The following is a 15,234-nucleotide window of genomic DNA, read 5'->3' as shown; positions in this document are numbered from 1 at the left end:
CGAGTGGAATTACAAGTGTTTCATCGGACAAACACTTTTTCAGGTTCGATACGTGGAATACTGGATGTACTTTGCTAAGGTCGATTGGAAGTCGGAGTTTATAGGCCACTGGACCAAGTCTTGAAATGGTTTTGAAGGGTCCAATGTACCTAGGATTTAGCTTCCCACGCTTTCCAAAGCGTATCATGCCCTTCCAGGGTGAGACCTTTAGTAGTACACGGTCGCCAATCTGGAATTCCAAGGGTTTACGTCTCTTGTCGGCATATCTCTTTTGCCTATCCCTTGAGGACTTCAGTCGTTCTCGTATTTGCACGATCTTTTCAGTCGTTTCTTTGATGATTTCCGGACCAGTGAGGGTGCTATTAGGGACTAGACCTTTTGCCAATTGTGTGTCGCCCACTTCTGTCCAGCACAGATGTGATCTGCACTTACGGCCATAGAGGGCTTCAAATGGAGCGGTCTTGATACTAGTACGATAACTATTGTTATAAGCGAACTCGACCAAAGGTAAGTGAACATCCCATGCCTTACCAAAGTCGATTACACATGCTCGCAACATGTCTTCCAAGGTTTGGATCGTCCTCTCACTCTGTCCGTCAGTTTTTGGGTGGTATGTTGTACTCATATCCAACCTTGTTCCCATAGATTTTTCCAGTGATTGCCAGAATCTGGAAGTGAATCTGCTGTCTCTATCTGAGATCATGGACGTCGGTACTCCATGAAGTCGTACGATCTCCCGGATGTAGGTTCTTGATAGTTTTTCCATCCTATCAGTTTCCTTGATCGGTAAGAAATGAGCGGACTTGGTTAATCTATCGACGATCACCCAAATAGTGTCTTGGCCACCCTGAGTTTTGGGCATTTTCGTTATAAAGTCCATAGAAATCTGCTCCCATTTCCACTCAGGTATTTCAGGTTGTTGGAGTAAACCTGAGGGTTTCTGGTGTTCTATTTTTATCTTGGCGCAAGTCAAACACTTGCTCACATAGGTAGCAATCTCAGCTTTTATGTTTCGCCACCAGTAGAGTTGCTTGAGATCTACATACATCTTGTCTGACCCTGGGTGTACGGAGTATGGAGCCTTGTGTGCCTCGCTCATAACTACCTCTCTGAATCCACCAAACTTGGGTGTCCAGATTCGGTTCATGAAGTAGCGTGCTCCGTCACTCTTGATTTCTATGTTCTTGTCCATTCCTCTAAGGGTCTAACCTGTCACGTTTTCAGGTTTCAAGGCCTCTAGTTGAGCTTCCTTGACTTGCGCTGACAGGTGCGAATGGATCGACATGGCTAACGACTTCACCCTTCGGCCAGAGTACTCCTTACGACTAAGGGCATCGGCCACGACGTTTGCCTTTCCCGGATGATAGCGAATCTCACATTCGTAGTCGTTGAGCAATTCGACCCAACGTCGCTGTCTCATGTTTAACTCTTTCTGGTTGAAGATGTGTTGGAGGTTCTTGTGGTCTGTAAAGATAGTGCACTTGGTACCGTATGGGTAGTGCCTCCAGATTTTAAGAGCGAAGACCACCGCTCCAAGTTCTAAGTCATGAGTGGTGTAATTGACCTCATGCGTTTTCAGTTGTCGTGAGGCATATGCAATAACCTTTCCCCTCTGCATTAGCACACAACCCAGTCCTTGCTTTGAAGCGTCGCAATACACCACAAAATCTTCGGTCCCCTCTGGAAGAGAAAGGATGGGTGCACTATAAAGGGCCTGTTTCAAAGTCTGAAATGCAGCATCTTGCTTCTCTCCCCAGTTGTAGGTTACACCTTTCTGGGTTAAAGCGGTAAGAGGCTTTGCGATGCTGGAGAAATTTTGGATGAATCTTCGATAATAACCAGCAAGATGTAGAAACTGGCGAATTTCGGTTGGTGTTATTGGTGCAGACCAGTTTTCGATAGCCTTGATTCTTGCGGGGTCCACGTGGATTCCTTCCTTGCTGACCACGTGACCGAGGAAGTCCACCTTTCTAATCCAAAACTCACATTTTGAGAATTTTTCATAAAGTCTCTCAGTCCATAACGTCTCTAAGACTTGTCTCAGGTGTTGACTATGTTCTTCTTTATTCTTCGAATAAATGAGTATGTCGTCTATGAATACTATCACAAATTTATCCAAGAATGGACGACATACCCGATTCATTAGATCCATGAATACGGCTGGGGCATTGGTTAGTCCGAACGGCATCACTACAAATTCGTAATGTCCGTACCTCATTCGGAAGGCCGTCTTGGGAACATCACTCTCCAGGACTCGCAGCTGGTGATATCCCGACCTCAGATCGATCTTGGAGAAGTAGTTGGCTCCTTGGAGTTGATTGAATAAGTCGTCGATTCGAGGTAGGGGGTATCGGTTCTTGATGGTAAGTTTGTTGAGTTCTCGGTAGTCGATGCACATCCTGAACGATCCATCCTTCTTTTTCACAAATAACACGGGTGCTCCCCATGGCGAGAAGCTCGGCCTGATGAATCCTTTTCCAAGTAGTTCATTCAGTTGGCCGGATAGCTCCTGCATCTCTGTCGGGGCTAATCGATAGGGTGCTTTGGCTACTGGGTAGCTCCGGGAACCAGATCGATTCTGAATTCGACTTGTCTTGCGAGTTGTATTCCCGGAAGATCCTCGGGAAATATGTCGGGAAAATCGCATATGTCGGGCACATTCTTGACGTCCGGGACATCGCGCTTCACATCTACAACGTCAGCCAAAAACGCGCGACACTCTTTGCGTAGGTACTTCTGAGCCCGGATACTTGAGATGATACGAAGAGTGGTACTAGATTTGTCGCCCAAGACAAGGAAGGTTTCGCCGGTTGGCAGATTAAGGCGAACGGCCTTATCGTAAAACAAAATGTCCGCACGATATGAACTCACCCAATCCATGCCAATGATGACATCGAAACTCTTAATCGAGATTGGCATGAGGTTGATTGGAAAGGGATTATCGTTTAGAGTTAGGGTGTAGTTTAAGTATATCTCCTTAGTGCCTTCGGTTTTTCTGTTGACCATTTCTACTATGAATGGTTCACTTGATGATTGTGGTATTGGTTTTAGCATGCCTTTAAAGTCGTGACTCACAAAACTCCTTTCCGCTCCACTATCAAACAAAATGCATGCATACAAGTTATCGAGAAGAAACGTACCCGTAACAACAGTAGGGTCCGCAACGGCTTCATCTTGTCCCATTGCGAAAACTTGGCCCCTTCCGCCAGTATTCCTGTTGTTTGCCTTCGGGCTGTCCCTGCGGTAGTGTCCCGTGTCTCCGCACTCAAAGCAGGCGCGACTCACTGCGGTATTAGTAGTGGGGGTGGATTGTTAGGTTGGCTCTTTGCAATAGTAGGTTGTATGTCCCTTCTTATTGCACCTGGTACATTGAAGGTCACGGCAGAGACCGTGGTGGTGGAAGTTGCATTGGTTGCACTTTGGAAGTTTCCCACTGTATGAGCTTGTGGGGGCAGAGTTGGTAGGTACAGTAATCACGTGGGTCGCTACTACTTGTTGTTTCTTGGGGTTCTCCTGGAGGGTTTGTCCCCTCCTCTTGTTCCAAGGCTTACTCTGGCCCTGAGCCTCCTTAGGTGGATTTGCGGTTGCTGCAATGGTACCCTGTTTCACTCCGTGGTCGATGAGTCGTTGAGCTAGGCGTTTAGCGTTGTTGTAGGTGATAGGGTTGGAAGCTAGGACATGCCCTTGAATCTGGGGTGACAACCCCCAAATGTACCTTTCGACCTTCTTTGATTCCGGGTTGACCATGGTAGGGCACAAAGTAGCGAGGTCGTTGAACCTAGCTGTGTAGGCGACTAGATCAGACCCAGCCATTTTCATATTCCAGAGCTCCTGCTCAAGCTTTTGCACTTCGCCCCTTGGGAAGTATTCTTCCAGTAGTAGAACCTTCAGCTCTTCCCAACTCATGGCGTTAGCGACAGTGAGTGTCACTGAATTTACATGGCTTTTCCACCAAGTGAGGGCTCGATCTATGAAGGTGCAAGCAACGAATTTGACCTTGCTTGTTTCTTGGCATGAGCAAATCTCGAAGACTGTTTCGGTCTTTTCGAACCATTACATTAGTGAAATGACTCTCCCACTGCCATTAAAAGTCTTTGGCTTTGAGTTGGAGAACTCCTTGTAAGTACATTCCTTTAGATGGCCCTGGCCGGTGCCACGATTGGGATGATTTGTGCTGCTTCCTGTACCTCCATTTGCATTGGAGTTTATTTGAGAGAGGGCTACTGTTACTGCTGCTGTGATAGCAGCCTGGACCATGGCCGGATCATATGTCAGTGGTGGAGGTGGTGGTGGGGTGGCGTTGGTACGTGCTGATCTACGAGGAGGCATTGCGCTGCTAAAAGAAAAAAAATAAGAGATTATAAGTTTTGGTGGTTGCGAGTTGAATGATATTGAGTTAACTTTCTTTAATAGTTTATGAATTTGGTTTGGCCAACACAGGGTTTTGAGCTTGATTTATAAATAACGTTTAAACAGATGTACTTATGAATTGATTGGACTACTCATAATTAAAACAAGAAAGAGATATGTCCTATATATATTAAACATATAGTTGTGTTACATCCGAGTTTAGACAAAACTTTTTGACCTTTCTAAAGGTCTCCGATTACCGAAAGTTTTAAATAAAATTATATTCTTATCCGAAGTCCTAATTTATAACAAAATTTGAAATCCTGGCAAGCACTATTTGCGACGTAAGTTGCGCTTGGAGCTTGACTTCGTATCTGATTGCTTCGATTCCATTAGACGCCTATCAAAAGCGGCTTGTTGCTCCCTTAACTCGGCTAGGGCTGCAATCATTTGTGCCAGAAATGCCTCATTTTGGAGTTGGGCATGGTCCTGAATTCCATCCAGCCTACGGATGTCAGAAGTGTGGACCTGTACTTCTATGTTGATCTCGCGGATCAGGTTGGCTTGAACTCCGGATTGATAGCATTGGTTGGCTAGTTTGCCAACCATGACCGGAAGTGCTCGGTCTGCCGATCCCCCGCCTCTGACATCATAAAAGTCTCGGCACATGCCGTAGGGAGGGCGCAGGCTTTGTTGTTGGCTCCAATGGTGGAGGTGACTTCCCCACACAGGAGTGGGTCCTTGGAAGTTCCTCACATGGACAGGAGGTTGTGGGGCCAGTGGATTGATAACCTCTGGCTCTGAATCCGTACCAGAGTCATCTGCCTCATCCAATTCTATCGGCTCTTCGTCTTCTTCGGAATCTTCTTCGACCCGTCCTCCATTACCTTGGTTGGGGTAGTAGGGGTCATTAGGGTGGTGGAATCCTGCCATTGAGTCTGTACGAGAATAGGGTTAAGAATTGACTATAAGCTAGAGTACATGAAATTTACCCTAAGTTTAATACTTGATGACACCACAAAGACTCCCTTAGAATTATGTAATGATGTGCTTTTGGTAAGTTTTAAATTTGTTGTCCATTGCAGACAATCCTTGGCATACGTTAGTCGGCTCTTGGACAAATATAGTTGATCAGGCTATATTCTTCCCAGTTCTGATTACATGTCCCAAGGCATACCCGCACTGCACAACTTATTTATAATACTCGTATATTGTTTTAATTATGATACTGATCATGTTATTAATATGAAATGAATGAATGCCTACTTTAAAAAAAACTAAATAAATTTAATTTTAAAAGTGTGACTCTTACTCAGAGTGTTTTTGCCCAGTTTTGTTTATAGTTGTATACCAAAAATGGTTTTGATATACTTAATTCACTATAAACAATGCTCTGATACCAATCTATCACACCCCCAAACCAAAGGCAGAAACGTTCGGGGGCGGAGGACGTCATATTCAGTATCATAACAGTTCATAGAAAGGAAAGTACACACCACCATACATATATAAAGGTTTTAAAAAAATGTTTACATCATTGTATTCATTACATGTTCAAAAGATAAATGCATAAACATCTTTCAAAAGAAACAATTAACGTCAGCGCGTTAATCCCCAAAAGTTGACTTCCAAACCTGCTTAACGGTTCCCTGAGAATACAAGTTATTTTAAAGAAAAAGTGTCAACAATTAAGTTGGTGAGTTCATAAGTGAATTAGAAACATTGAATGCCATTCTAAAATGAGTATGTATTTTCCAAGAAAATCCCTTATTTTCTTATAAAAGTGTGAGATGCTCGGATACCAATCTGTCACACCCCCAAACCAGAACGGCAGAAACATTCGGGGGCGGAGGACGTCATATTCAGTAGCATAACAGTTCATAGAAAGGAAAGTACACACCACCACACATATATAAAGGTTTTAAAAAAATGTTTACATCATTGTATTCATTACATGTTCAAAAGATAAATGCATAAACATCTTTCAAAAGAAATAATTAACGCCAGCGCGTTAATCCCCAAAAGTTGATTTCCAAACCTGCTTAACGGTTCCCTGAGAATACAAGTTATTTTAAAGAAAAAGTGTCAACAATTAAGTTGGTGAGTTCATAAGTGAATTAGAAACATTGAATGCCATTCTAAAATGAGTATGTATTTTCCAAGAAAATCCTTTATTTTCTTATAAAAGTGTGAGATGCATGTGAATATATGTATTGAATAATATAGCTAGTTGAATCAAGAAAATCCCTTATTTTCCTATTAGTTGTTTGTTTTGTATACAAGGAAAATCCCATATTTTCCTAAAGTAATAGTTAGCCTAATGTCCCAGACTAAAAACCGAAAGCAAAAGACATGCTTTTGAAAGTTGAAGCATAGTTTTATATAAAAAAACCCATTAGAAGATTTCAGTTTGTTAGATGAAGAATAGTTTTAATAACTACCCATTCATCAATCAGAAGTACTATAATAATTGTATATCCGATGAGTTTTATAACCATACTAAACATAATATGCCTGTAGCGACGTTCTTCAGGCGTCGTAGCGTTATGACAAACTGTCACCCCAAAAGACGGATTGTAGCTAACAGTCAGGGCGCGGGATCATGACTTCCCGTATAGATCTATACACATTTGAAATGTTCTCCGAACGGGAGACTCTGGTTATAGACAGGACTTGTAGCGATACCTTTTAGCAAAAGATAGTATTTGAAGATGTACACGTCTCATGGATTCTCAACTAAGTCTGTATTAAAGTAATAGTTTGTATGCAAAGTTTATTCTTTTTCACAATGTTTGATAAAGCATAAATCATAAGTTTTTAGAATGTATAAAACGGTTTAGCAACGATGAATACTTTGGAATTACTAAATACTTTGTATAAATCTAGTGCATGCAAAGTATGACAAGAGTTTTCACATAGTAGTACTAAATAATAAGTGATTCATTTGATAAAAACGAGTACAGTGAATTTTTTATGAAATACACGATAATAACCGAATGTTTACTTGTATTCCTCCCTTAAAAGAGTACAAAAGCATTAAAAATGTATTTAAAGTGTGTTTGAAGGGGATATGAACTCACTTGAAAGTTTGAAGATAGCGAGATGGAAAACCAGGCAGAGTTTTGTCTCGGGAAACGGATTTTTCTCGGGATTCTCGGGAATCTCGGGAGTAAAAATCGACCCTCGGGACTTGAGCAAAAAGACCAGAGCTTCGGGGTAGTGCGGGCACGGAAATCGAGGCAATATCGTGAGAAAAATGAGAGAAATGGGGTGAATTTTTCGGAATCCTCGGTATGCGGGGCGTACGGGCGTACGGGCGTACGCAGCGCGTACCCGTGCGTCATGCATGAGCGAGTCCTCGATTGCCCCGGAGCTCGGATGGGACGGAAAGGGTGTAGCTTCGCATAGGGGCTACATGGACGGACCGAGACCAAGGCCCTCGCATACGCGGGGCGTACGAGGGTACGCAACGCGTAACCCGGATGAGGACGCTGACTCCTCCTTCGGATATTACCCGATTTTTGATTTAAATTTATATATAATTTATTTAATAAACTTCAAAAAATCATATCTCTTTCATACGAACTCCGTTTTCGATGGTCTTTATATCCACGCGTAGGTGAGACTATGCTCTACAACTTTCGTTTAGACTCCGTTGGCAAATTATGAAATTATTTTTATTGTTTATTTATAAAATATCGTGATTAAGGAATTTCTTTAAAAATTCATAACTTCTTTATCGGACGTCGGTTTTTGCCAGACTTTTTAGCGCTGAAATACCATTGTCGAGACCTTCGATTCTCGTTTAGGTCGTTCCGGCCAAAAGTCGCTCGATCTCCGATTTGAGTTTTTAGCTGTCTGCTGCTAAGCCGTACTTGGAAAAATCTTAACTTCAATATACGAAGTCGGATTTGGGCATTCGTTTTACGTGCGATCCTGGTTTAATGATATTAAACATAGTAGGAATTTAAATAGATACTTTTTGGTCATTTTATTATCAAAGTTAATTTTATTAACTCCAAGGCGGTTACAATACTTGACTTTTTAGGTCATTACAAAGAGTTGAAATATCGGGTTGTTACAATTCATGAGAAGCTAGATACTTTGATTACTGACAACAAGGCTTATAGTGGTGTTGTGCTCAAGGCATTTATCGATACTACGCTTGAACAATACACTGAGTCCATTGAAAAATCCACCAAAACCATTGATGAATCTATCTCTTCTTGCAAGAAAGTTGTCAATGATGTTACTGAAATTGTTGGTACAACTCAAATTTTTCTTGATTCATTGAAGGGGCATTGTGACATCCCCAAAATCACGGCCAGAAAAGACCGATTTTGTTTATGCTTTATAAAAATCAGAGTACTTTTTTTCATAAAAATGTTGCGGAATTTGTTCTCAGAAAAACAAGATAAATACGTTATTAAAACATTTTCGAAGAAACGTATTTATTTCATTTTAAAACGTTTGGGATGTCATTGTTAATACAGAAACATAAGCATAAACAGAACTTACAATTATTTACACTAGTGTTCTACATCTCTTTAAATCTCTCAGTGTAATGTCACTTCATATCGTCACCTGTGATGTAAATAAACTGAGTGGGTCAGGTTGGGAAACCTGGTGAGTACATAGGGTTTTCAACCCACAATAATATAGTTATTATGTTTAAACAATCAAACAATCAACCCAATTACCCATCCCCATTATCTTCTTTTAGTGTTCCCTAAGGATATTATCTCAAGGGTCATCTCCTATATCATATTTACTTCTTATCTCCTTACATCGTATTTCCTTAGTTGAGTGTTCCTACGAACTTTACCTAAGGATCATCGCCCACATTGCATAGACAATACTAATCCGGGGATTATTCCCTCAATATGTGTCTAGCAAGAGTTAAGGTATCATCGCATGATTACGCAGCCACAACATCACCTGGACTTGTAAATCATGATAAGGGTTAGTCTATCATCGCATGAATACGTATCCACAACATCGCCTGGACTCGTACTTCATAATAAGGGTTAGACTATCATCGCATGAATACGTAGTTTCAACATCGTCTGAACTCGTAATTCATCACCTACAGGTTACTAGCCTACTGGTGTTTCCATGGGGTTGTCTATAATAGTCCGTGGTCACCATCTATAGTCTAGTAGATGACTACATCTCCAAATTGTCGGACAAGGTTGTAGTATCCTACATCACCGATTCATAATCACCTATCTATCCTCACCTAATTATCATCATCTTCCTATCATCACCTATCTCTCATTATTTTATTTCATCACTCACCAACTATTTCATCTACCCATGTTTTATCCCAACATATTCGTAGATATAAAATAAATATACAGTTTAAATCATTTAAAACATGTATAAATCATTCATCCAGCATAGATAACAAGTATTCAAACAATATGCACACATAGCACGTAATTTATATTAAAATACTTCATATCTATGTGTAAGATGAAAGGGACCATGCACTCACCTGAGTAGGTGGTGACTCAACACTCGGACAGCGCTTCGATACTCTGAAAACGATATTCCTTCGATAAAACCTAGTACCGATACCACTAGGGTTTAGTTTCACGATGACCGCGACAAATTAATTGGTCTGACTATTATTAAGCGTTAATAACGCTCAATATAACTCATAATAATAGCTCAAATAATGATTTTAAGGACCTAATAACATTCCTATAATTATTTGAAAGCTATATAAAAAATTGCGTAAGCGTAGCACACTTACAGCGAATTTTATCGAAAACCGGGACTTAATTGGAGCGGCGTTTCAAAACCGAAAAACTCCTTTTTCTCGGGACTCCGGGAGCCTCGGGGCTTCCCTAGGGTGCTAAGGGGTTTTTCTAGGGTTTAGGGGGCTTTAGATGAGCTAGAGAGAGAAACTAGTGAGAGAAAGAAGTGGATTTGGAGTGAAAAACTCGGAATGGCTCGCATGCTATTTATAGCCCCAGCAGCCTCGGACTACGCGGCGCGTCCAGCAGCTACGCTGGGCGTAATCTCGGATTGGGTCGCCAGCTGGCACCAGCTGGCTCGCACTTCGGAAGAGGATAAGGACCAAGGGTACGATGGGCGTACCGAACTCCGACGCGGGGCGTAAAGCGAAGCGAGGCGACGTGGCGAGATCCGAAGGGCGCTCTGTTGATCGACGATGGACGGCTGCGATGAGGCCACGTCATCTATCTCGCATCAGATTTCGCAAATTGCATGCCCATCTTTAAAAATTCATAACTTTCGCGTACGACCTCCGTTTTCGACGTTCTTTATATCCACGCGAAGGTGGGAACGTACTCTACAACTTTCGTTTAGACTTCGTCGGCTAATTTTGGCTCGATTTTAAATTTTATATTATTAACTGGCCGAGACACGATTGGTCCGTTAAATCCTCATAACTTTTTCATCCGACACCCGTTTTCGCCCATATTTTTCTCGTTACGCTACTCTCAATGAGATCTTCGATTCTCGTTTAGGTCGTGTCAGCTAAAAACCGCTCGATCTAATATTCGAATTTCGGGTTGTACACTGCTAGTCCGAGACTTCGAAAAATCATAACTTCTTCATACGAAGTCAGATTTGGGCGTTCTTTTTATCGATGTTCTTAGTTTAACATATTTTACGACTTTCGTTTAGATCGCTAAGGCTAAATCTCGCTCTATCGTAAATCCGCTATTTACGCTTCCCGGTGTCGTGCCGGTTTTGCCGTAAAACTTCGACAGGCCATAACTTCTTCGTTATAACTTAGATTTCGGCGTTCTTTATATGTACGGAAACCTCGTGACATATACTACAACTTGGTTAATATTATTTATTATAAATAATCTTTTGTCGAAAAGGCGTTTTCGACTCCTATTGCCTCTATTTTGACTAGCCCGGATCTACGGGCGTTACAATTATCTCCCCCTTAGGATGATTACGTCCCGGAATCATCAACGAAACATGGTCATATAATGACTCCATACGTCGTCTCTTCATCCTAGGTAATAATTATAACTTCTACATTCCTTCAAGTCTATCTCTCAGACTTATTGACTGTATGCAGTACTCGATCGTGCACCCGCTCTCTACCTCAGGCTAGACTCCAAATTATGATCTTCAAGTCAAAATCTCGATCCTTACTGGATACGAACTTGAGACGACTTCTTTTATTACTCCTATGGATCGATGTGTCATATTCTAATGACATATCATCGTATGTTGCAACACTTAGACTTAGGTCTCTTAGAGTTAAATTCTAAAACAGACTATGCCTTCCTTCATGTTCTAATGTGATATAATCACACTTTAACATTAGGCATTTCTAGCTACCAACTTCTTTAACAACGAGCGCGATATTTCTATTGATCGCTCTGATTTCAATCGTTTGGTTTAATTCGGACGCTACATCAAACTTGGTTCTCTGAACCACACAACATACTCATCGTAGTCGGACTCGATTCGATATGGCCACTAGGGTCGGAATATCAACAATCTTCTTAGTCATTACCGAAACGATGGTAACAACACACTTAAAACGAAATCAATTACTAGCTTCTTGGTAACCTTGTGACTTTCCCTGATCCAAGTGTGAGTCCTGTGCTTCCGGTAGTATAAGCCTCTACTACCATTCACACCTACTCATACTCGTCCCAAGTATTGTCTCGCAGTTTCCCAAGTCACCATGCAGCGAATCACACAACAACTTAACTCATCAGATAACAAAACAAAGGTTTTATATTATTTCTTGAAACGATTACATAGCTGTTCAAGTTCACCCTAGGCTATGCCTCTAATAGGCTACATCATACGAAATTATGGCTACTACATAATTTGATCTTCGGGTAAGAAGTCCTCATTCTTGATTCCTCGCATGGTTCTCTGCTTCGTCAAGGATCATGTGAAATGCCCTTGGTTTCGGCGGTGCATTTGGTCTTGCAGCTTCGTTTTTCTTTGGACAGTTCTTTGAAATATGCCCATCATTTCCACATTCGTAGCACTTCTTGTTGTCGAATGTACAATCTCTGGAATAGTGACCGGTCCTACCACACTTATAGCACGTCACTTCACCATCGCATCTTCCGAAGTGCTTCTTCTTGCACTTCTCACACCACTTGGCTTCATTCCTTCGGTCGTCCAGGTTAGACTTCGAGAACCTTCCCTTATTATCAGGTCTTGAGGATCCTTCCAACTTCCTCTTCTCACCAGCTTCAACTTTCTCCAGACCCTTTTCTCTTATTTGGGTCTCAACATTCTTGGCTGCCCAGATGGCGGCTTTCAAAGTGGTTGCTTGTTTGACCATTGGACCAAAGTCTGCTGGTAATCCATGGGCAAACTTATTGACCTTGGAGAGTTCAGTTGGAACTAGATAAGGAACAAGCTTCATTTTCTCCGTAAAACTTGCAGCATACTCAATGACACTCATCTTTCCCTTCTTTAGATTCTGAAACTCGTTGTTGATCTCTAGTAGATCCTGCTCAGAGCAGTACTGCATTTTTAGCTGCACCAGAAAATCCTCCCATGACATCTTTCTCGCTTCTCCTTTGGGTATTGAATCGGCTAGTAGCTTCCACCAGCTTAGTACTCCAGATTTCAACAGAGGAACCGCGAGAGCGGTCTTTTGCCTGTTGCTACACTCACAACTCTCAAACATCGTCTCCATCTCGGAGATCCAGTTTATGACTTCCACCGGCGTCGGGCTTCCAGATAGACTCGGTGGTTTGGACGCCATGAAATCCTTGTATTTGCATCCACGTCCATCATTTCCTCCATCCTGGTGGTTTTGCCTAACTATCGGTGGGTTGGCTTGACCAACAGTCCCACTATAGTTTCCCTCCTCAGTCTGCCCCTCGTTCAACTCGGGCCGTTCGATCTGAATGGTCGCTTCCTCTCGATTTTGCTGGAGCAAACGCCTGGTTTCCTCCATTTGACGATCCAACATCGCTTGGATCATCGCTTGCACTCTGGCCATTGAGACTGGCTCAGCAGCGGCTTCCATCACCGGTATTTGCTCAATCACTGGGGGTTGGTTTCTGTTCCCATTTGCATTCACGTTTCCGCTACGGGTTCTTACCATCTTGATCTATACACCTAATGAGGTGAATCTAGACCTTTACTTAGGATTGACGTTTAAATCATCCTTATCACTCCGAAACGTTTACATGCTAGTTCTAATATCGTAGTCGTACGTTTAGAATCCTAAACACATAAGGTTTCCAGATCCGGTCGACAACAGACCATAGATCCGATCAAACAATAGCATAACAAATCATTTAGCACATAAAAGCAATTCAGGCATCATTCCTAAAATAAGCTAGTGCTCACACCTCACAATCATCGCTTAGCATTCTAAGTTTAAGTCTAGAAATAAATCCATATTCCTAGTTCGCTTAAACTAATGCTCTGATACCAACTGTGACATCCCCAAAATCATGGCCAGAAAACACCGATTTTGTTTATGCTTTATAAAAATCAGAGTACTTCTTTTCATAAAAATGTTGCGGAATTTGTTCCCAGAAAAACACGATAAATACGTTATTAAAACATTTTCGAAGAAACGTATTTATTTCATTTTAAAACGTTTGGGATGTCATTGTTAATACAGAAACATAAGCATAAACAGAACTTACAATTATTTACACTAGTGTTCTACATCTCTTTAAATCTCTCAGTGTAATGTCATTTCATATCGTCACCTGTGATGTAAATAAACTGAGTGGGTCAGGTTGGGAAACCTGGTGAGTACATAGGGTTTTCAACCCACAATAATATAGTTATTATGTTTAAACAATCAAACAATCAACCCAATTACCCATCCCCAATATCTTCTTTTAGTCTTCCCTAAGGATATTATCTCAAGGGTCATCTCCTATATCATATTTACTTCTTATCTCCTTACATCGTATTTCCTTATTTGAGTGTTCCTACGAACTTTACCTAAGGATCATCGCCCACATTGCATAGACAATACTAATCCGGAGATTATTCCCTCAATATGTGTCTAGCAAGAGTTAAGGTATCATCGCATGATTACGCAGCCACAATATCACCTGGACTTGTAAATCATGATAAGGGTTAGTCTATCATCGCATGAATACGTAGCCACAACATCGCCTGGACTCGTACTTCATAATAAGGGTTAGACTATCATCGCATGAATACGTAGTTTCAACATCGCTTGAACTCGTAATTCATCACCTACAGGTTACTAGCCTGCTGGTGTTTCCACGGGGTTGTCTATAATAGTCCGTGGTCGCCATCTATAGTCTAGTAGATGACTACATCTCCAAATTGTCGGACAAGGTTGTAGTATCCTACATCACCGATTCATAATCACCTATCTATCCTCACCTAATTATCGTCATCTTCCTATCATCACCTATCTCTCATTATTTTATTTCATCACTCACCAACTATTTCATCTACCCATGTTTTATCCCAACATATTCGTAGATATAAAATAAATATACAGTTTAAATCATTTAAAACATGTATAAATCATTCATCCAGCATAGATAACAAGTATTCAAACAATATGCACACATAGCACGTAATTTATATTAAAATACTTCATATCTATGTGTAAGATGAAAGGGACCATGCACTCACCTGAGTAGGTGGTGACTCAACACTCGGACAGCGCTTCAATACTCTGAAAACGATATTCCTTCGATAAAACCTAGTACCGATACCACTAGGGTTTAGTTTCACGATAACCGCGACCAATTAATTAGTCTGACTATTATTAAGCGTTAATAACGCTCAATATAACTCATAATAATAGCTCAAATAATTATTTTAAGGACCTAATAACATTCCTATAATTATTTGAAAGCTATATAAAAAATTGCGTAAGCGTAGCACACTTACAGCGAATTTTATCGA

The sequence above is a fragment of the Lactuca serriola genome, chromosome 4 (assembly GCF_051521515.1).
Source record: "Lactuca serriola cultivar US96UC23 chromosome 4, Lser_US96UC23_V15, whole genome shotgun sequence".
NCBI lineage: Eukaryota > Viridiplantae > Streptophyta > Magnoliopsida > Asterales > Asteraceae > Lactuca > Lactuca serriola.
Note: the sequence above shows the minus strand (reverse complement) of the source record.